General features: G+C 37.9%; 1 protein-coding gene across 2 annotated transcripts in view; it reads right to left on the bottom strand.

Annotated features, from left to right (window-relative positions):
- Positions 1-22,230, bottom strand: part of LOC141442422 (complexin-like) — a 362,634-nt gene that overhangs the window by 227,940 nt on the left and 112,464 nt on the right. The window contains exon 1 of one of the 2 annotated variants that reach the window (XM_074107401.1): positions 18,695-18,706. The exons of the other annotated variant lie outside the window; for it this stretch is intronic. The gene's annotated coding sequence lies outside the window, so the exon portion shown is untranslated. Of the gene's footprint in view, positions 1-18,694; positions 18,707-22,230 lie in introns of those variants that run through there. 2 annotated transcript variants of the gene reach the window in all.

Here is a 22,230-nt window from a genome sequence, read left to right as displayed (position 1 = left end):
ACTGCCACTTCAATCAATGTATAACATTAACTAGAGCTAAATGCTGCCCGTTGCTTGGCTTTACGAAGATTTCGTTTATCGCTATCCTGCGGGAACTTCTTAATTATTCGGGATAAAAACAATACTTTATCAATGAACTAAAAGATTTTTTTCTCACCCGCGACCTTTTAAATAAGATAGCTAAACTTATGCAAAATATGCGTGTTCATGTAGTTCCTCCACCTCCACACTGTAAGAACACACACAAATCATACAAACACATCTATCACCAACACCACACTAAACTGATGCGTTTCGAACTCAACCAGAGCTCATCTTAACCTATCTTAAGGACGCAGGTGAGCAAAGCACTTCTTTTAGTTCATTGATATGGACCTCCGCAAAGTAACGACTGATTCAATCAATAATTTACAATCCTTTATCCTTTCCATGGTCTTAAGGTATGTATCTTCATACCAAATTTCACAGTGATCAGGTTGAGTTTAAGCATGAACACGTAACAAACAATACAATAACTATTAATCTACACCACGATATAGTAAACAACAGTAAATACTAAAACAAAGGAAATGAAAAACAAACTCAGGCCCGGCACAGACGGTAAAACGCAACTACCAAGAAACTGCAACTACGTCTGTTCTGGGCCTAATCACAATTTTTTGTGTTAATTGTGCAAACTGAGTACCTATATATTTTGAACAATATAGGACCCTTCCATCAATCTATGATAAACAAAGGCAGTAAGTATCATAAACAGGGGTCGGACAAAAAGTGCCGATGACGTCAAACCACTTATAGGATGATTTCAAACAGTATTTTTTGATTTTCACAAACAATTATCACATCATTTATCAACCTTTTTATTACACGATATGAAATTTATTTTATTCACTGAATTCCATTGATTTATTTACGATTATTTTGTTACTTCATTAATGCTACTTTGTTAGTACATGTCACACGGAAGTTTAAATAAAAACACATTACCTTGTGTCCAAGATTACGTCATTTTTACGTCATCCGCACTTTTTGTCCGACCCCTGATCATAAATAATTGATAGATCTGTCAGTGATATCAAGAACTTTATAGGAGTTGTGAACTAGGTTCTAACGTCTAAAACTGGGTTAACTACCTATCACCGAAGAGTGACAACATGTATACATTTTTCAATCAACATTTCGCTAAATTTTTAACCTCATACCAATTTGCAACCTTCGCAGAAGTATCAAAAACTCGATTTTCCTCGAAAATCCTGCTGCAAAAACATTATCGAACGGCGACAATCCTTTTAGCGGACGACGTCATGCCCCCCGGGGTGTTGTAACCACACTTTGTGTTGGTGATGGACGTTGGAAAAAACATCGATGTTTCTTCGAACCAGAAAGTGTAATGGTAACGATATATATTTTTTATTATTTATTGAAATTATACTGATAAAGCGTAATGTGGGGCATTAAGAGAGAAGTGAGTAATAGGTATGCATTGATTTTGAGTAAATGTATACAGCATTTTTTTATATACTACCTACTACAAACTGGAAGAGTATGTGTGCGGTGCAGTTCACACTATAATATATCAAAAATATCAATGTTTTTTTCATCTACTGCTTCACATGATGGCATTATTGTTATAATTATGGTAGAAAAATAAATCGATGTTTTCCATACATCCTTTTTTATTACATTTAAAAATGGTATACAGGATGTTAATCAAATAACTGAGTTAGTTTGTTCAGAATCCTGAGTAGAATATATTGCATTATACTTAAAGCAGGTTGTTTTTAACACTATCATTAAGGAGATGTTCACGAAATATACATGAACTATCGACATTTTATATCGAGTAATTTAAATACATCGATGTATGCCTATATTGTCCACCACTACATTGTATCCACAAATTGCGCCACAATGTTGAAAAAACCGCTTTCGGGAACTTGGCGAGTGATAAGTTTAGACGTAAATGTGAATGTGTTTTTTGATGGCTCTTTTCGCTGGCGGTTACAACAACTCTATGCGTAAGGGAGGTTTTAGCAGCGCTATGTGGATACAGGATTGTTATTGTAGATTAGATAGTGTTGTTTAATGTTAGCTTTGTGGAAGGTGTAATAAAATTAATTAATTAATTAATGATAGAGTGTTTACTTTTTTATTTCTATTATTTGTTATCTTGACATGAATAACGGATTAATTCAATTAGAATTAATTAATGAAACGTTTATTTCAGGCTTTACTTCCACATACATCATGTTAGTTACAGTCTTATGTTAGTTATTTATTTGTGATAGAATTACATTATTAAAAATCAAGTCAAAATTTAATTCAGGAGACCCACTTGCTCGTTTGCCATCCAGTCGAATAAAAAAAAAAAAAAAAAAACATTATATGATTTAAAGATTGCAGTCCGATTAGTTAATCAAAGCAACAGGAAATCAAAAGTTCACGTGGTCCAATCAGTAGGACGAAGCGGAATTACAATTTATGGTAGTCCGATTAATAGAACCAACCGGAAAAAAAGTTCATGTAGTCCGATCGGTAGGAAAAAGAAAGTAGGACCACGTGGCCAGAGGAAAAATGGCACGGTTGTTTTAATGCAATGCTGTTGAAAACCAGGGTATACATAGGTTACTAAGTTAAGGTATACCGTAGGCGAGAGGCTAGCAACCTGTCACTATTGTACCGTTTTTGTCAAACTTAAAACCTAAAATTGCTAAAGTGGCTCCGAAGCGGCAACGTTTCGTGTGCTCTGCCTACCCCATTTGGGAATACTGGCGTGATGTTTGTGTGTGTGTTTCCCACGGATATACGAAAATCCCGAAAATTTCAATTTAGCAGCTGGATTAAATGTTTGTGATGCCGCAGGTATAGTCCAGTTGTCAATAAAAAGACCAAACACAGATTGTGTCCCGGCGAGTAGTTGCAAACGGGTTTAACTAGTTTACGCGTTCCCGCCCCCCGAGACCCGCAGTTAAACCCTCAAACAGACCCGTAAACTTTAGCTCCACGCCGGGAATCCAAAACCTACAATATTAAAAAACAACCGATATAACAAGTGTAGGTGTTTTTAAATTAATCCGGAATATTTTAAGGCTCATGGAGAGGCTAAGAGTCAAGCGACGAACGATTAAAAGAGTATGAAACTACCGTGAGACTTGCTCATCCCACTACAGTGCTTTGATTCTAGCATGGTGCGGGTGACAGCTGTCAATATCACAGACTAGAGAGTGAAAGTGTCGAACCTTGAGTCGATACAACTAATAATTTAAAATCTTTTTTATAGTTGGACCTGTATTGTTCTGGAAATAAAGTCATATACATAAAAAAAAATTAAGATCTTAATCATAATATTAATGTCACCATTAATCCGATTATTACGCTAATTTTGATGAGAATATCAGTGAAATTCTAGGTTGGAATATTATTTGCAATTTAAGTAACGGAGTTTACACGAATGTTCGTTACTTACCAATTTTCAGGTGGTAGGACCTTGTGCAAGGTCCATCCGGATTGCTACCACCATCTTGCTCGCTAATCCATCCGTGAAGCAGCAGTGCTTGCACTGTTGTGTTTTGGCGTGGAGAGTAAGACAGCCAGTGAAATTACTGGCACTTGAGGTATCCCATCTTAGGCCTCTAGGTTGGCAACGCATCTGCAACACCAGTTTATGGGCGGTGGTGATCTCTTACCATCAGGAAACCCACTTGCTCGTTTGCCATCCAGTCGAATACAAAAAAAAAAATTAAAAAGTACCGATATAACTCAAGATCCATTAGGTCTCATCACTAAATGGGTCTCTGGCATTACATACCTAATTTATTTGCATATTACGTTTCTTCACTTAATTGTGCTTTGAATTTTATTGATTGATTTTGAAAATCTGATAAGTTACATTTATTTCGTATAATTATATTTGTTTCGTATAGTTCTTTACGCCAGTCATATTCAGGCTACAACTGAAATATACTTCCATATTTAGACCGCAGCACTTTTTTTGAGTAAAAGGAAACGGCGCATCAAGGTGTCACCCACCATGCTAGAATGAAAGCACTGTTATTCCCACTAATACTTAATATTATAAATGCGAAAGTTTGTATGTCTTATTGTTTGTTACTTCATGACGTCTAAACCACTGAACTGATTTAGATGAAATTCGGTATAAGTACAGATAGTTAGAGTCCCGGAGCCTTCTCCGGCACTCAAACATATAGGAGTTTTTATCCCGAACTATTGCATAGTTTCCGCGGGATAGCGAAAAACGAATTATGCACGGACGGAGTCGCGGGCAACGGCTAACGGCGGGTCGAAGGAAAGGTCGAGCACACAGACCTTACTACTTGACAAATGGCAATGACAGTCGATTCAAAATCCCATCCCACTAGTACTGTCGACCCCAACTTTACGACCCGTACGATTGCCAGCCCCCGTAATTGTCCCAGTTCCGACTTCCAGCTAATTCCGCCTCTAATTTACGAATAATTAATGCCTTTATCGCCTAAATTTTGGATTACGTTTTATTTCAGGATAACGTGTGTAATTCTATGAGTGAACTAGCCTGTTACCCCCGACTCTGTCCGCGTAGAGTACGGTTTTCGCTATTCCGCTGGAGCTATGAAATTTTACGGAATAAAAACTATCCTTTGTCCTTCTACCGGATTCAAACTATCTGCATACCGAATTTCATCTAAATCGGTTCAGTGGTTTAGACGTGATGAAGTAACAAACAAACAAACAGACTTTAATATTAGTAGGAAGTAGGAAGGATGCGCGGGAAAGCACCAAGAGCTGGTAGACATTTTAGAGGTGTTTAGTTTAGAGCTGCATGGAAAATGGAAAAATACTTTATTTTATCTGAATACAAAACGATAGATCTGGATAGGAATACGATACATGAAACGACTGACGCCGGGATCATAACAGAGCTTTTTCTGAATTGGTGGTAAAAAAAATGTAAACGTTCAAAATTGCTTTGATGAGTTGAATAAAGATATCTTAGTTTTGATCGAATAACCTCTCGTATGCGATAACTAAAAAAGTACTGAATTCTTCTGTTAATAACCACAAATAGTACTGATAAAAAAAATAGCCTTAAATTTGACACTAATCCGTGTCTTAAGCATAGAGAGGCTACAGAGCTGTTAAAAAAAAATTGTGATCTTTCATTTCTTGCCAATGGACATAATATTAAATAGGTAAGTAGAAATACAAGATCAAAGCTACATGCATCAAAATGAAATTAATGAAATGAAATGTTTTTTATTAATGAAATGTTTATTATAATACCAGGATAATAAAATTACAATCAATTATTAAATACAGCGGATCCCAAACTAGGCGTAGCACCCAGAAAAGTAACATAACATCATGTTTGTGTTTAGGAAGTGTTATACAAGTTTTTATGTTGTCTCAAATATCAACTCAAAAATGTAAGCCAGCTCTTTGACTACATTATTTTAGAAACGCAAGAATGTTTGAGTATTACTTGCTTTAATGAGAGTGGAATTATCTCAGAACACAATCTTTTATGGTAAACGCGACGTTACGTCACGTTAACGCTGATGAAATATGCATGAAATGTTTTAGTTAACCGTAGTAAATAGAAGATTGTATAACAGGAGCATAAAACGAGCTGTTTTACCCGAGACGTTCATATAGCCACCCGAGCTGGTACGGTGAGGGTGGATAGACATGTTGAGGGGAAAATGGGTTTAATGCTAAAGTTTAACACTGTGCTTTTCACTTCGATGGCGAGGAAATGAAAATATAGCAACAGTAGAAACAATTGTTCACTTACTATGTACCTTTTGTTGTTCATGCATTACTATATAATTATATTTTTTCTGTAATTATTATTAAAAATATATTTTTGGAAACTTCTTTGTTTGTGGCTGTTTGCACCTAATTGCGTTGGTCTTAGACGAAGATTTTACTTTATGAACTAACTTGTTTCGTGTGAGTAGATAGTAAAGTAGATAACGGCAATATAAATACGCATAACATATTATACATAAATGTTGGCTGACTATCTATTACATCTTGGGATTCACGAATTGAGTTATGATGGAAAGACGAACTGACAGTTTGATGATATTAGGAGGATTTGACGACGAATGGCCAAGTGGTTAGAGAACCTGACTACGAAGCTTGAGGTCCCGGGTTCGATTCTCGGCCGGGGCAGATATTTGTATGAATAATACGAATATTGTATTGGATGTTTAATATGTTTTTAGCTTTGCTTAGATTGGGACAAGGTCAATTGGTGTCAAGTGTCCCATGATATTAGGAGGATTACATTTGTCACCCTCTGTGTCATCATCGGCCTGTAGCAGTCCACAGCTTGCTTGTCCTTGGCTTGATGCATCCAGCTTCTACCAGCAGCCTTTCGCAGATCGTCACTCCACGTGACCGGAGTGTCCTACACCACATTTGCCGAGACGCGGTCTCCATTCAAGAACTCGTTTACTCCACCAGTTGTCAGTTCTTCCACCAGCTCACTGCCACTTCAACATGCTAATTCTCTGAGCTATTTAGACGACTTTTGTTATGTCTGAGAAAATCTCGTTGTGGACTCTATCCTTCAAGGAAACTATGTTCGCAGTTTGCTCCGTAGCTCACTCTCTGTACAAACGAAACCTTGAAAATGCTAAAGCATAAACTTGGTCGATTACTACGCTACATTTTCCTAATCTGTATGTGTTTGTATACATTAAGCTCTTATACCTATATGTTTGTATGTTAATACAGATCGGCGCCTCGCCGGCGCGACGCCTGTATTAAGATGAAGCGGTCTAAGACGCAACTTAGAAACTTGTAGCGGGTTAGGAATTAGGTCAGTTTGAAATTAGAGTTAATACATTGAAGGGCGAGGATACTTTACTTAGTTCAAGGTATTATTAAAAGCATTTAAGGAAGGTACTAACCCCATAGATTTATGGCCGTTTCCTGGAAAAAATCGGTATTAATACTTAGCTTAATTCTTTAGTTTAACCGTTAATAAACATTAATTCGTTTTTAAAGAATATAAAAGTCTATCACGAATAATTATTGGAGTAGACACTTAACTTATATATTAAGAAGAGTTCTATATATCAGACCACATTTTTAGTTTTCATTCAATTTTTATGGAATAATCGAGAAAACTAACGAAAATGCAACGTTGCCAGCTCAGCAGGTATAAATGCTCTGTACTGTACTCGTACACACGCAACTGTTTAACCAACTTAATCACGGGTTCCGTGAAGACCGTCTAAGCTGCGAGTAACGAACCCCATTCAGTGCAATCGTCAACTTTAAAGCTTTGATGAGAGCTTTGAGCTTCAAAAATAACTGCGACCCAGTGAGCGGCGGAAGGAAGTAGGTCGTCTCGCGCCTTGAGTATTGGTAGAGACCTGAATAGGTATGCCGAGGTAATTAGTATATAAGATTTTACATGTATACAAGGTGACTTTGTAGACATGATTGGGATCCAGACACGCGGCAGCGTAACCAGCCAAGTTCAAAGAAAACTGGTGACGCAGCCGTGTATATTATTTACACGAACTATTTCGAACTATACTTGATCCCTTCACAACTCCAAACTTATTTAATATACTAACATATACGTGACATTTCGTATCAAAAACATAAACGTGAAAAAGAGTCAAGTTCAATATTAGAAATATATGTGTCATTGTTGACTTCGCCAAAGAAGAATTTTTATAATATAAAAGATCTCAATATCATCTATTGGGATATAATGTAAGTCCAAGATTTGCCTTGGCTGGATTTTATTTTCTATGTTATATTTATCTATGTTTACTCGTATCACTCTCAAATTGGTTTTGTAGGTAAAAATTAGCCAAGGGATCAACGCTCTACCCAAAAGTGTGTCGCGTGTATAACTCCTGGCTCGTTACTGTGATGATGGTGCCATTATGGTGAATTAGTTAAATGGTTGTTTCTTGCTTAAGGTTACTATCATAGGGACGTGTGTAATCCAGGTGTTTTGGTTATTTGGCAGACTTGGGAGATTTATTTATCGATGTATTTATGTCAATTTGGTAGAATTACAGCACTGTGCAACTGTGTCTACTCCAATAATTATTCGTGATAGACTTTTATATTCCTTAAAAACGAATGAATGTTTATGACCGGTTTTTAAAGGAAATAAAAGTGTATCACGAATAATTATTGGAGTAGAAACATTAACTTATATATTAAGAAGTGTTCTATCAGACAACGTTATTATTTTTCATTCAATTTTTATGCAATTATCGAGAAAAACTAACAAAAATGCAACGTTGCCAGCTCAGCAGGAATAAACGCTCCTAATTACTGATTTAGAAATTGAATGTTAAAAAAGTGATTCATGTGTAACGTCACTTCGTTTACAGTCTAATAATTTTATTTGAGCACTGATTTGAAGGCCCTTTGTACCACTGGGGTACCATAGGACGACAACAACAACAACAACTGATTTGGTGGATCCCTTAGGCCGCTTGTAGACAGTTCCACCGGACAACGGACCTTTTGTTGCGGTGTTGTATGGCTTCGTCGCCGGACAAGTGTCCGGTGCATGTACACACATCCATTGTAAGCAATACAACACCGCAACACCGGCAAAAAAACGGCCCGCTGTCCGGTCAAAATAACAGACGTCTACAAACGCACTTTAAAAATTGCTGGTGAATTACTTCCACTCGTTCCTCACTCATTGTGATACTGTGCGTGATTCAGCGCGATCCAATAAACGCGGTGTTGGATGCAGGTGACGTGACTGGTGTCACTGATGGAGTTGAACGAACAAAGTTGGGATGTCGGGCGTCGCAGGGGTTGGGGCGGCTGACGGCTGGTTGAAGGCGTTGTATCTATTATTATATTGTAAGAATCATTATCTCACTAATATTACGAACAGGTGAGAAAGATTGTAAGTTTGTTTGTATAGTATTGTATAACTTTTTATTGTACAGAAAATATAAGAAAATAACTGTTAACAAGAGAAAGAGGTGTACAAAGGCGAATTTAAATGCAAATGCTTAAATGTGTATTGAATCAGGCGTTACTTTGCGGAGGTCCATATAAAAGAACTACTTAAAACAATTATTTTTCCCACCCACGACCTTATGATAGGTTGATAGCTACGTTTATGCAAGATATGCGTGTATTGTATTATTTGTTTCCTGTACTGTATGTATAACAATCGGTGTAACTAATCAAGAGAGCACTGTAAATACGACCTTTACTTTAAAGCATCACACCCGTTACATCTAAAAGAACAATCCAACTGGTATCAGTATGGATGCATAAATTCTTCCAAATGGAATAACAAAATATATTCTGTCTCTCCAAATCTGTATACGTGCAGGCAACTTTTTTTCCTGCCATCAAAAACTAAGCCAAGCTAAACAAAACAAAACCCCGAGAACTTCGTCCAAATATCACGTTACTATACCGCAATATGCGCCAAACAAGCAGTGTGGGTTGCGAATTCGCTACAGTCTGAAATGGAGTTCTGTTATACGGACGTTGCTAGATTTTGAGGTAGCAACAATATTAAACACGCGACTTTCTCTGCAAAGAATTCGTTTATGCAACGGCGAGAACTATACAATAAGTTTCATTGGGTCGTAAGAATAAATAATAATAAAAAACTAGGCAAGTGCAAGTCGGACTCGTGCACGAAGGGTTCCGTTCCATTATCTATTACAACATTAGACATTAGCCAAAAAAATGGCAAAAAATCAAGTTTGTTGTATGAGAGCCCCCCTTAATATCATTTTATGTTAATTTCATCCCAGCCTATATCTGTCCCACTGCAAGGCACAGGCCTCCTCTCAGAATAAGAGGGCTTGGGCACTAGTTCCCACGCGGGCCCAGTGCGGATTGGGAACTTCACACGCACCATTGAATTTCTTCGCAGGTTTGTGCAGGAACTATTACGACTCAAGAGATAGAGCCCTGTGACAGACAGACGGACAGACACACAGACAGACAGCGGAGTCTCAGTAATAGGGTTCCGTTGCCACCCTGCGGGTACGGAACCCTAAAAATAAAAGCTTTTACTCACTGAGCAAAACGTAGTACATATCAATTTAAGTTATCAACTAGGTACGCATTAAAAAAACCCCAAGGGATAAAGGCTAAACAAATTTAAGACATTAGGCCGTATCATCATCATCCCAGCCTGTATACGTCCCACTGCTGGGCACAGGCCTCCTCTCAGAATAAGAGGACTTGAGCCGTAGTTCCCACGCGGGCCCACTGAGGATTGGGAACTTCACACATACCATTGAATTATTTCACATGTGTGTGTGTGCAGGTTTCCTCACGATGAAATCTTTTTAAAAAAATATACCTCGTTGAGTTTCTTGCCGGACTCTTCTCAATAGAGGTTTTTCCCAACCGGTGGTAGATTTTTTTTGTTGACATTCATAAGTGCTTGTTTTGGCCTAAATTGAATAAAGATATTTTGACTTTGACTTTGATGTTTTCCTTCACCATAAAGCTCGTGGTAAATTTCAAATGTAATTTCGCACATCAATTTCGAATAACTCAAAGGTGCAAGCCGGGGTTTGAACCCACGAACCTTTGCTTGCGAGCCTTGACTTGCTTAGGCCGTATAGGTAACTGAAAATTCAGGATTCTAGCTTTACCCACCACAATATTTCAGGAGGCAGGTGATAGGACCTTGTGCAAGGTCCGCCCAGATTGCTCGCTAATCCTGCCGTAAAGCAGCAGTGCTTGCACTGTTATGTTTCGGCGCGGAGAGTAAGACAGCCGGTGAAATTACTGGCACTTGAGGTATCCCATCTTAGGCATCTAGTTGGCAACGCATCTGCAATACCCCTGGTGTTGCAGATGTTTATGGGCGGTGGTGATCTCTTACCATCTGGAGACCCACTTGCTCGTTTGCCATCCAGTCGAATAAAAAAAAGAGGTTGAAAATTGCCCGAATGGCTTCGAGGTAAGTACGGTACGGTCGTGCTTTTGTTTTGCTCGACTTGGCGGGGGCACTGCCGTGCTCCCAGATTTTCCCGGATAAAACAAATCAATGTCCTCAAGGTCTCAAACTATCATTATACCAAATTTCATTTAAATCGGTAAAAATAAAGAGTTTCTTTATAAAAATCTTGCTTCATGCCAACCAAACTTTTCCCCATCACAACAGCATGATTCCCCGAAGGCGAACATGTTGTAGGGCATCGCCATCTTGGGCACAATAAAGGCCGTTAAAACCGTTTGAGTCGCAAAAGGTCCATTGGATCTACTTTATATGACACTAGCGTTTACCACGGCTTTACCGTGAAACTCACACATATTAAATGACCAGACGAGTAGACGACCAGATGGCCTAGTGGTTAGAGAACCTGACTACGAAGCTTGAGGTCCCGGGTTCGATTCCCGTGTCGGGGCAGATATTTGTATGAAAAATACGAATGTTTGTTCTCGGGTCTTGGGTGTTTAATATGTATTTAAGTATGTATCTATCTATATAATTATATTTATCCGTTGCTTAGTACCCATAACACAAGCTTTGCTAAGCTTACTTTGGGACTAGGTCATTTGGTGTGAATTGTCCCGTGATATTTATTTATTTTATTTATTTTTATTTATTTATATTGTAACGGATAACTCACGTCTTAAATCGAGTTTTGCTTGATATGTTTCCGCGGAAAGTGCGTGAAGCCATTGAGATTAGTCGTCATCCGAATTTTAAGCGAGTTGTGGTTGGTCGGTACCTCCGAGTTGGAAAACAGTATTAAATACTCGTGCTGCGTCATCGGTTGGTGTGAACGTGCCTTTGCGGAGCGATGTTGTTAGTGTTGTGTGCTACCTTACATTTGACAGTGACAATAAAAATGGTGATGAAAATGCGGGTAGTTGTGCGCTGGTGTTAGTTTCGTCGGGCAGTCGCGCGAGCAGAGCGGTGGCGCGTAGTGTGCGTGTTGCGGCTGCCGCCGAGTCGCGTGCTCCTGATAAGAAGGGCTACGAAATAGCCCGAAACATGTCGAGCTAAACTCGGTTTAAGACGCGAGTTATCCGTTACAATATCATTTAACATGAGTTAAACCGTTTGATTTTTGCAGTTTTCCAAATAATCGACGAGAGCATTAGTTATATTACTTAGTAACGTGTTCAAAACCCTATTATAGCACTTTGTTCAACTTAAAGAGAAATCATTTTGCTGACCATACGGAGATAGATAAAAAGAATCGCTCAGGAACCTCTTTCAGCCACTTTAGCAGCAGACAATTTTATGGGGGAATAAAATCGGTGCAAATCGCCGATCCAAGATTGCGGCTAAGTGGGTAATTACGGCAAAGTAGCTGGAAGTGTGGACGTTAATAACAATTTGACAGCTTTGACGAGTATTTAGCGTCCCGTATGCAAAGAATATCAGTCCTGAGAGCTTATTCTGGGTTAATTTTAGAGCAACCTTGGCTAGGCCACACAATAAAGCTAAGGTTGCAGCTGGGAGGGTAATTATGGCAGAGTAGCTGGGAAAATATCGACAATGTTAACATTTTGATAGGCTTGACGAGTATTTTTCATTCCGTATGCCAAAAATACTAGCCCTGGGACCTTATTACATTATTAAAAGAGATTAGATATTAAGAGGGTAATTACGGCAGAGTAGAGAAGACTTAGATTATTTTTCCGAGGAATTCGTGGGTCGACTATGAAAAAAACCTAAATACGTAAAGACAGTCAAAAGATAATAGTCCGTTGAAACTCATATACAAACTACGAGAATCAAAACCTATAGGGCATTGAAATTTGGCATGAAGTACGATCTCACAGCAAAAGTAAAATAAGCAATCTTAAGTTCAATGTTCCGCTGCTACGGAACACAAATTATTGTTTTACAATACAATACAATAGGTACAATACAATGAATCTTTATTGCACACCAACACGTAGCAAGCAGTACAGAAAACAGGTATACCTGTGTGTGTTAAAGTCTCTGTAGTCTTTTTGAGGTAAGCAATAGGCGGCCTTATCGCTTCAGAGCGATCTCTTCCAGGCAACCTTTACAATGGAACGGATGGAGAAGTAAGGAATACATTTTAGCAGGTGGTGAATTTACATTACATTACAGCAATATCAAGAATACATAACCATTTGCTTATAAACGTATTTAACACCTATAGCCGAGTTTAGACTTGCAAGAAAAATCGTGCAAGTTGCATTACATTGCGGCGCTCGATTGCCCACTACAAACTCGTTGGCTTTACGGCCTCGCAATGTAATGCAACTTGCACGATTTTTCTTGCAAGTCTAAACTCGGCTTATCACGTAACATTTTGCCGATTTTTCAAGTTAATTCTTAACACAGCGTAGCATAAGTAAAACTATACCCTATCTTTGCCGTGGCACTAACTGGATGTCTAAAACTGTAACTCGACCTACTAAAAAGATCGATCGCCCACAAATAACGACAACCCTGTGCCAAATTAATATTTTAGCGCCAGGGCTGTCACTGCGGGAATAAAAATAGACTCGTTAAAAATTAAAGCGGCCGGCTGAATGTGGCTGCTGATTTTGCCTCGTTTTTGCCGAGTAAATGTGTTTTTCAAATATGTCGGTTTTGATTTGGATGATGTTTTGAATATGTTAAGTTTTTTGTGTGCACTTGCTTTTTCCGGGTACTCTCGTGGAATAAAAGAAAATTGGCTAGTTCTTTGTAGAAATGTCGAAAAATTGTGTGAGGCATTTCAATGATTATACCTAGTAATTTAATCTGTGCTGCGTGTCCCAGATTCAAGTCAGGTCATGCAATCAAGAACGGTACTTTTTTGTAGATATAGATAGATTACTGTTATGAATAATACTGAATAGATATACTATTTATTATTAGAAAATGTATTGACCAGAGTCGGTACCATTATTGCTCGTTTGTGAATTTTATAACATTAAAAAATAAAACAGGGTACGAGTAGGTAGTCGGATTGAAAATTAGTTTGTCGATAGTTAATTAAACTCACCTGAAAGGTTCTTTGTCCAGCACAATACTCGTAATGGTTTTCCTAGTATTGTATAATCGTTTTTACCGTCATAATTCTCATTAAAGCTACAATTTATCCCAGAAAATACAATAGCCATCCGATACATCCGAACATAGCAAAATATTTTCTTACCAGATTCAGTACTAATACAAATATGTCAAATTATACATGTGTCTCACGTGTCTCGTGTGTTTTTGATGCATCAAAACTATATCACTTTCGTACATTTAAAAATATAATATAGAGAGTGACACAACACGAGCCAACACAACGTATTGCTTAATAAATATCCCCCCCCCCATTCAACCGATTCACTTTTGACAGGTCGGCGTCACGTCACGATACCACAGACCAATGCAAATACGTCTTCAGATCATTTACGTTTACTTAAGCTGAGTATTACAGACATGATGTAACAGTAACCCAACTTAAAGTTCACCCTTCCTTTCCTCGAATTAAAATGAATAAAACAACTCAACCAAGAAAAAACACAAAACAATCACGATAGGAACAAATGATCACCAACTGTGAACTCAGCTGAAACCGGCGCTTCGGGCAAAGTGATTGAAATTCGACGTAGATTGGAATCGGTTGAGACAGCCCTAGGCAAAGTTATCAGGGCTGTCGCAGTTGAGTTTAAACTTTGGCAATATAAGTGTCACAGTGTAACAGTTGCATTAAATCAGGGATGCATAGATAGCTGTAGATGTACGTGCGACCCGCCAGCGACAAATATAAAAAGCGAAAATGTAAAAAAAATATGATAATTTCAGTTGTTTTTATTTGCTCGGGAGGTGCTGTACTTTGGTGTCGGAAGGTAGATAACTTTTTAACCTAACCTAACCTGGTCGTCGGAAGGTACTTAACCTTTTAACCTAACCCAACCTTGTTGTCGGAAGGAGGTACTTAACCTTTTAACCTAATCTAACCAGCTTATAAAAGTTTAAACACCTGACTTTGTCATTTTAAAGCTTTATAAGGAACCCTAATATATCAAAAAAGGTTAAACTGATTTCAACATGGGATATTTGGAAATAATTCCGATCCGCATTGGCGATCCCTTCAAATAGCGAACCTATTGTGTTAAAAATAAAGTTGTGTTAAATACTTGTGATGTATAGATATCATTTAATAATATTGTATCTGTTTATAAAAAATATACCTCGTTGAGTTTCTTGCGGATTCTTCTCAACAGAGGTTTTTCGAACCGGTGGTAGATTATTTTGACATTCATAAGTGCTTGTTATAGCCTAAATTGAATAAAGATATTTTGACTTTGAATTTGATTTTGAATTAAAGATCTAAGAACTACCGCAAGAAAGCTCACTTTCACGTAAAAAAACACATCGAAATCGGTTATTCCGTTTGAGAGCTACTATACCACAGCCATACATATATTGCTGTCAGTGTTTTAAAAAGTGGTATTTATACAGCGTGTATTTTGATACAAACTCAAACTTTAGGGGTAGGTACTTAATGAAGGCCACTATGACAACATCACACTTTATTATGTTTTAGTAAAAATTTGGACTCATTATTTTCCTTATAAAATAAATTTACAATACTGCTTTGATTTTATTCAAACGCCGCACGTGTTGACGTGACAGCTGTCACAGAACGCTTCTCTGTCGTGTCAAATTATTGTACGCGTTACATTGCTGCTCGAAAGAAATTCAAAAAATAATTATGCTCTGGTACCTAGTTCATCATCCCAGCCTATATACGTCCCACTGCTGGGCACTGGCCTCCTCTCAGAACAAGAGAGCTTGGGCCATAGTTCCCACGCGGGCCCAGTGCGGATTGGGAACTTCGCACGCACCATTGAATCGCTTCGCAGGTTTGTGCAGGTTTCCTCACGATGTTTTCCTTCACCGCAAAGCTGGTGGTAAATGAATTTCGAAAAACTCAGAGGTGCGAGCCGGGGTTCGAACCCACGACCCTCTGCTTGAGAGGCGATAGGTCAAACCACTCGGCCACCACGGCTTGGTACCTAGTTAGTTTTTTTATTATTATTATTCTTATCCATGTCACGTCACGTCATGTCATGTCACGAATATTTTTTTTCTTGAAGATACAAACTGAAATATAGATGCACAGAAAAACAGAATAAGACCATCACTGGGAATCGAACCAGGTCCTGCGTAATCCGTACGCGTGCTATACCGCTACACCACTGATGGTAACGGTACGACACGAATTTCCTATGCACTCATATCTCAGCTTGTGTTCTTACTTAGTCACTTAAGCAGCGACGCTAGCGACATCTATGCCGTAGCCTCATCGAGAAACTTTTCGGCATTCATTGGAACTAACCGCTTTCTACCGGACAAGAGATATGTTACATAAGCAATCAAATTAAGATTGTTTTGGAAATCTTTTTGTATTTTTTATTTCAATTCAAATTTTTACTTTTACGGTCATACCCGTAAAACCGAAATTGAAAATACAAACTGAAATATAGATGCACAGAAAAACAGAAAAATAAGACCATCACTGGATCGAACCCAGGTCCTCGTAATCCGATAATCTCGGTTTTTTCTGTGCATCTATATTTCAGTTAGTAGTTAGACCGCTATAAATGTGAGTCCGTGTTATCTGTGTGTTGTCTGTGGCACGTAGCTCTAAACGGGTGGGCTGATGCGGTTTTTTCATTTGAAAGCAGGTTTCTAGCGATGGTTTTTTAGATATGTTTCATCAAACAACACACATTAAACACATTAAAGTGACCAAGTCGGGGTTTTCCAACTTTTGTCGGCAAGGTTAGGTTATCGATACTTGTGGTAATCTTCGGCTCAATTTCAGAACAGCTCCAAAACTTTCTAGTGAATAGCTCTTAGTTACCAGTGTTTGTATTAAACAGCAATCCCCGCAGATCGTACTACATTAGCGGAATAAGGGTCATTACCGAGCCGACTCTAACTGCCGTTATTTAGTGCTGGCCTGTGTTGCCCTGTTCGAATCTAAATTACGTGCTTCGGTTTTTTAGAAACAGTAATTACTATTATTGCATTATTGCAGGAATCTAAAACAAACAAAAGCAGTTCTAAATGTGACATTCATTAAGTTTTGTCATCGTATATAGTCAGTGGTGATGGTTGTCTGGAAGAGATCGCTTTAAGCGATAACACCGCCTATTGTCTACCCCGAATTTGTGTCAGTGTATTTTTTTGTACCGATTTATGGTGTGCAATAAAGAATTAATATTGGTATTGTGTTATAAATTATGGCGACCTACATTATGTTTAACCTATGGCCTCTTAGAGGATCGTTAGTTCAGATCCGGGCTGCAAATCTGAGAGTTTTAAACGCAATGTGTGAAATGACATTTAATTAATATTAAGGATTCATCCTTACTAATTATAAATGCTAAAATGACGTTGTTTCGTTTTCACGAGTTAACTACTAAACCAATGGCCATTGAACTTCGCATACATCATTATGATGTATACCAATATTGGTAGGTAGACCAAAATATATTATAGGATACATTTTACCTTAAAAAATGGATTATTCCAGAGGCGCGAAAACAAATGCTTCGCATTATGATTGGTTTTTGGGAGTCTTTTTGTATTTTTTATTTCAACTCCAAATTTGTTACTTTTACGGGTATCCCGTGAAACCATATTGAAAATACAAACTGAGACATGGATGCACAGAAAAACCCAGAAAAAGAGACCACGCTGCAGCGGTTGGTTCTGAAAGAGTGTGACGTCTCTCGATGAGAGCGGAACATAGATGTCGCTAGTGCTGCTACATAAGCAGCGTAGTAGAAATAAGCAATCTGAGATATGCATAGGAGAAATTCGTGTCTAGATTCCTGTCCAGCGGTGGTGTAGGGGTTATAGCACGGATTGCTGAGGACCTGGTTTCGATTCCCAGTGCTGGTCTCTTTTTCTGGTTTTTCTGTGCATCCATGTCTCAGTTCGTATTTTCGAAATGCTTCGCAGATTAAGTCGCGGGCAGCAGCTATTTTTCCAGTAAAAAATACTAGGCTTTAATCTGGCAACACTCATGTTTCAACGATGCTAGTAATAGTCAGGGAGTTTACCAGCGCTTACGTGCGGTATTTATGGTTTTCCAATTGCTGAAATGACGCTATGGTTACTAAAGGGGTTGCGTCTTTAACTACCACGTTTACAAGCAGCGACTACTTTTCCATTCATAATTATTATCATCAGCTGGATGGAGTAAGCAGAAGTATATTGTAAATCTGTTTAAAAAATCATACCTCGTTGAGTTTCTTGCCGGATTCTTCTCAACAGAGGTTTTTCCGAACCGGTGGTAGATTGTTTTGACAGTCATAAGTGCTTGTTATAACCTAAATTGAATAAAGATATTTTGACTTTGACTTTGACTTTGAAGTGGATGAGCATACACGACTACTGCCAAGGTAATAAGAGAGTATTCAAACTTGACGAGTAACACATACGTGGCACATAAATGAGACATTAAAAAAACTAGCTTTTTTTAAACGTTCTTTTGATAAATATCTGTGTCAAAACACTCTAGCTACGGATTTGAAAAAAGCGCCATAAATCAAGAACCTTTACATTATCTTGATTCTTCATTATCTTTTAAGCCGTAAGAGTTAAGCCACTAGTGTCTTGAAGAAATTGACTTCATTTTTGACCGTTTAAAAATGTTCCTTTAAAGCTTATGATACGTTGTATGTATAAGTAATATGATATTGTGAACTTTATTGGTCACTAAAATTTAAAACTGAAGTTTAACTCTAAAATTTTGAATCATAACTTTCAACGTCTACATTTTCCAAAAACTTTTTCTAAAATCTTATTTTCCCTCGAGCAATCTCTTCAGTACTCTGCTAAAAAAAGCGCTTTTTTTTTCGAACAACCTGATTGGAAAAATCTTCAGCGTATAGCGGCCTTAACAGGACTTCCGGTGGCCATAAATTAGGCCGCAAAAGCCTCCCCGCGGCGAGCGCGGCACGCTCCATAGTGGATGTATATGTTATACACCCTGTAGCTGTATGTATGAACTGGAGATCGATGTTGAAAGCTATGTGTGCTCAGTCTACGTACATTTTTATTGAGCACCCCAAATCAGTACAATAAGTTGGCATACAAAGACAAAGCAGAATAGACAATTAAAATGGGGTAAAAGTGTGTGAAAGTCTAAAACTTACAATCGTCATAATATATTTTTATACGTAAACGAGCATGCGGGTTACCGGATGGGAAGCAATCACCGCCAGCCATGGATACCTGTCAACACGAGAGGTTTGACGGGTGCGTTGCCGGCCATTTGTGACTGCGTGGAAAAAAGTTTCGCAGCGGACGGAAGCAGCTGATTTTAGACATAAGAAATAGACATTCATTATTATGCATTAAATATTACATTAGTATGGATAATTTTCGTGTCACAATGGAAAAAGTTAATGGAAATTATAACTACCTGCTAACGCAGCTTTCGATGTGTCTTTTCTGTGGACCCTTCATCTAAAACAGATGTTATCGTAATTTAACATGTGACCTGTTTTAATTGCTTATCTGTCATAGTTTTGTCAAATTTAGCATCCCTGAAACAGTTTTGTGACAATTGAAATTCGTTAATTATTTTCTTACGTTTATTTCTAAATATTTTAAATATTATGATGATGTTAGAAACGGTTAATAATTTTCATGGAAATACTGTCACTTTTTAGTGCATTATCTACATCATTCTTGTTTGTTTAATTTCATTAAATTTCTGCGAAAAGATTTTATTTATGCTTAATCCCAAAACCGTCCAAAATCCTGTACAAGGTAACGATGCCTCGGGTAGGAGAAATACCGGGTTTAGATATTTTTTAATCTACTTATTTATTATAGTTTCATTTTATACTATATTTTGTGTTTGTTTATCAGTAAATCATTGTAAACTCGTCCTCTAAAAACTTCTCACAACTGAAACAAGGTATAAACGAACAAAATAATTTCAATTACACTCGAAACGCGATATTGTATTAATAATATCGTCTTCAAATGATAAAGGTTCCGTAACGAAATATTACATCGGAATTATTCCCCGAAGTTGTATTAAATTATTGTGATAATTATCTTTCACGTAATGGAAACGGAACACCGCTGGGGGGTGGTCCAAGGTACGGGAGACTAGCGGGAATCAAGAATTCCAGTTAATTGGGTATTTTCCTGTGTTTAAAAAAAATATATATATTTAGTACGTTTGGACATGGTTTTTCTTTTATCAATCAAACTATAAATCACAGATGAAGTGCATCAAAGTTTTAGAGTGCTAAAAAGTGTCGCACGGCGCAACGTGACACGGAACTTTAACTGGCCATAATTTTCATATTTTTTTGTTTGATTGACAAAAGAAAAAAAACGTGTGAATTATTTTCTAAATTCTAACTGACCTGACTTATCTGATTGATGTAACTGACTGGACTAATCGTATATTTTAGGGGTTCTGAATATACGGAATAAACTAGTTTTTCAAGCCAACGGTTTAGTTGTGGAGCGGGGTGGGGATAGTTTTAACTTTATATCATGCAAAAGACCGTTACTGTGTTAAATAAATAGATTGGCGCGCATTGGATCGATTCCAGTGCAGGCAGTTAGTACTTTGAGCCTACTCAATGCATGCGATATGCCCTTGGGTTGTGGTACAAGTGAAATCGGTTTCAGATGAGTTACATTTCAGATACGAGCGCTTGTTACTTAAACAGCCAAACTCTAAGTTCCGGGCTGCCATCGATACCCAAGTTCATTACAGCCGTTGTCATCTTTATAATTCATGTTGCGCTGATATTTTGCTGGCCGGAGTGTACGAAGTTCAAGTTGCTATTATAGAGGTACCGTCTTTAGGGATGGTGAATGGAAACCAAGGTTAACCTCTATGTATTTATTGCATTACTAAGTACAGAAGTGTTACGCGTGTGACCGGCAAAGGACAACTGGCGCGACCGGGTCCCTCTACCTTAGGTATCACGTGACTCCGTGTACCTATAGCTAGATACCTATGTCGCTACACTATCTTTCATCGAGCCTACTAAAGCCCAAAAGGGCTGGCAGCGCACTAATTTTACGTTTGAGTGCGATTGATCTGTGGATGTGGCAATGGGCGGGCCACATCGCTCAAGAACAGATAACCGTTAGGTAAGAAAAGTCCTCGAGTGGCGACCACGAACCGGAAGACGAAGCGTAGGCAGGCCTCCCACTAGGTGGACTGACGACATCGTGAGAGTTGCGGGAAACCGTTGGATGCAAGTGGCGAGTTGTCGTTCGTGGTGGCGTTCTAAGGGGGGGCCTTTGTTCAGCAGTGAGCGTCTTCCGGCTGATGATGGTGATGAAGATGAGCTGTGGCGATTGTTTTCCATAAGATCACACGCCTGATCTTTTACCCCCAAAAAAACATGATATACAGAGGATTTCTTTAAATAAGAATGTTTCAATTCAATAGTTTGGGATTGCAAGTTTTAAACTTTTTTTAACCTTCATGTTGACTAATTGAAAAAAGTTCATTATCCAAACCCAGTTGTTACCAAATAGTTAGTTAAAAAAATTCAACATTAACAAAAATACAATAAATTTAAAAAAATCTAAAAACCCGACTGCCTTAAAAACTAAAAAGAAGAAAACACGTCTAGTGGGCTAGAACTCTGTTAAGTAGCTAAATTAAAATTTAGCAGTCGGGACCCAATAGATACCCAATAGGTTTTTTGTTTTTTTTTATTTATTGTTTTATTTCACACTTTTTTGATATTTCTGTGAAAATAGTAAATTAAAACTATTAAAACCCATATATATTTGAAATGGGCTAATTATTAGCTTTCATTTGATACCCTACTCGATAGGTTTTTTTTTTGGAAACTCACAATTTGGCGAAAAAATCCGCCATTTTGATTTTTCAAGAATTTCATGTACCCAGTGTCACTCGCGTCATCAAGACAAATCCGATGACGTAATCGTTTATCAAAATAGAAATAGAAATGTGTATTCGCTTTTTTCACAAAAATACATTAATCGGTTCAGTCGTTGAGCAGTTACGAGAGGACATAGGAATATACATACATACATACGGGTTAAACACATCACCCTCTTTCTTCGCAGTCGGGTAAAAAGGTAGTCTTTTGCAAAAATATTGAATTTTTAGTTATGAGCCAAGTTACCCATCAGGTTTATAGTTATCCTGCAGATCTAAAGTTACCCTCCAGGTGTAAAGTTACCTTCCAGGTCTAAAATTACCCTCAAGGTCTAAAGTTACCCGATTTTACGCTAATTTCCAA

Source organism: Choristoneura fumiferana, chromosome 25, assembly GCF_025370935.1.
Source record: "Choristoneura fumiferana chromosome 25, NRCan_CFum_1, whole genome shotgun sequence".
Classification (NCBI taxonomy): Eukaryota; Metazoa; Arthropoda; class Insecta; order Lepidoptera; family Tortricidae; genus Choristoneura; species Choristoneura fumiferana.
The sequence above is the reverse complement of the archived record's forward strand: the minus strand, read 5'-3'. Positions and strand labels throughout refer to the sequence as shown.